Genomic DNA, 2,599 nt, shown 5'->3' on the forward strand with positions numbered 1-2,599 from the left:
AATCACCCAATGATATCATCTGTTGTATGTGGAGTAGATGTCTTTGTCATATAAAAATTCCAATACTAAATACTAACATTGTCAAATGTATCTATATAATATCATGATCTTAGGATATTGCTTATGATACACAGTATTTATTCCTAAGCCAGGCATTACAGTGTAGTGCTTAAGATATTGTGTTTCAGTCACCCACAACTTGATTTGCTACTTAGTCATGATGTTAATTATCTGAGCAAGTTGTGGTTAATTATTTTACTGTATCTGAGTCTCAAGTTCCTTGTCTGGAAAATTGAGATAACAATGCCTACACAAAGAGTGTTACATATTAAATAATATATGTACAATACTGAGAGATGATGACATATAATAAGTGCCTAGTAAAAGTAGTTATTAAAACAATACAGTATTGGGACACTGTGGCCGAGGTGGGCCTGCAGTGATGTCAAGATGTTCAGGTACCAGACCCCCAGCATTGGCCCCAAGTCTCACAGGACTGAGCAAGGGTGGGCATTAGTTCACACCTGAGCTATCCTGTTAGACCTTGAATGAAATATCCACAAAGTGGCAGCAGCTGGGGGTAAGGCATAAAGGAGCTTGGCATGGTGTCTTGGCTAGTTACACTTGATATTCTTCAGGAAATATGCAGAAAAGAAAAGCACACATGTCAATAGGTTGGAATCACCAGTCTATTGGTGGACTACTTGTGTGACTACAAGGCAGTGAAGAATATGGAATTGTATCTTGTAAAATGAAAATGACAGCTAGATTCTACAGATACTTAAGAACCTTTGCAAAATCTCAAGGGCCCATGACTGTTTCAGCAATTCTTTAATAGTGAGCATAATTATTTATCTCAGGTAAAGAAAGGCAAAGCAATAACTCCAAAAGACAATAAATAAACTTTGAAACCTGCCATTGCCAAGTCCATTGTAATGAAAGCCAAACAAAGGATAGTTCTGCAGAGATGGCAAGATGAACTCAACAGAAGACAGAATAATAAAAGATTGATATTTGTTGAAAATAAGGTTCACTTAGAAGGCTTACCTTCAGACTTCTGCTACATTGATGAACACAAACCAGCTCCTGGAATCAGCTTAGTAAATGAAGCCACCTTTGATTGTTCATGCATAGGTTGCTTCTTTGAAAAATGTTGTCCTGCTGAAGCTGGAGTTCTTTTGGCTTATAGTAAAAACCAACAAATTAAAATCCCACCTGTTACTCCCATCTATAAATGTATCTCAAGCTGTCATTGTGGGCCTCACTGTACCAATAGGATTGTACAAAAAGGCACACAGTAATTCACTTTGCATCTTTCACAGTATCAATGACCATAGCTGGAGTGTAAAAACTCATGTGAAGATTAAAAGAATGAGTTTTGTCATTAAATATGTTGGAAAGGTAATCACAAGTGAAAAAGCTGAAAGATAAGGACAGTTATATGACAACATAGGATCTGGACTATGCATCTGATGAACTCACAGTGGAGGCAGCTCAATATGGAACTGTATCTCATTCTGTGAATCACAGTAGTGACCCAAAACTTCAGGTGTTCAATGTTTTCATTGATAATTTGACACTTGCCTTCCCTAAATAGCACTGTGTTCCATGAGAACTATAAATGCTGGAGAAGAGTTGATTTTTGACAATCAAACAAAATGTTCTGGAGATATACCTTCAGAGTGTATTGACCACAGCTCAGCCAAAAAGAGGGTCAGAACTGTATGTAAATGTAGAGCTGTGACCTGCAGAGGTTACCGCAAATGAATTTTCAGGAAGTAGAAATGATGATAATTGTAGTTTGTTTGTTTCTTTTTTCTAATGTTATCATTTCAAAAATAAGTATTTGGAAGTCTTTTTTCATATTACCAAGATTATAACTAAGTTAATTTACCATTCATGCTTCAAGGCATTTGCCAAATGCATTACTGATGCCTCTGGAGAGAGGGCCACTGGGTTGCACAGACTGATTTGAAGTCTACATATTTAGTGCTTAGAGACCAAACATGGAAAGAAAACTATTTATAGCTCTGCATATGCATACTTACTTAAGAAGTTAATGTGAATAGAGAAATGCCTTCTGTAGTATTTGAATGGTGTTAAACTGATAATGTAATAATTGCTGAGCTATCAAACATTCAACTTTCCATACCCCTTGAACTCAGAGAAATAGAGTTAATTCAATTTGGGAAAACCTACAAGTTCTCTTATTGTTACTATACTGTCATTCCTATTTAATACTCCTGTACTTTTTATTTGAGACAAATAGGTGATATTTAATTTTATACTCTATATTCTAATTTTTCATTAAAACATTGGCATCTCAATGACATATAAACTTAAGGTAAGACATTAAATGTAAAACCTTTTAATTAAAAAAATACTATCTAAAATATAATTTTATTAAAGTATTTTTAGATTTTTGTCTTTCAACATATATTTTAGGAGATCTATGTAAAATGTAATTGCTACTAAAATATTTTGTGGTTTTGGATAGTATTTATTTCTGACATATATTCCAAAGAAGTTTAATATATTTATATATAGATAATATTTTATATATAACATATACAACATACATGTTTATATGTATATTTTA

General features: G+C 33.8%; 1 pseudogene; it reads left to right on the forward strand.

The window, feature by feature from the left end:
* The first annotated feature begins 570 nt into the window (after positions 1-570).
* Positions 571-1,822, forward strand: LOC104676860 (annotated as a pseudogene).
* The last annotated feature ends 777 nt before the right edge of the window (positions 1,823-2,599 follow it).

The sequence above is a fragment of the Rhinopithecus roxellana genome, chromosome 4, assembly GCF_007565055.1.
Source record: "Rhinopithecus roxellana isolate Shanxi Qingling chromosome 4, ASM756505v1, whole genome shotgun sequence".
Lineage (NCBI taxonomy): Eukaryota > Metazoa > Chordata > Mammalia > Primates > Cercopithecidae > Rhinopithecus > Rhinopithecus roxellana.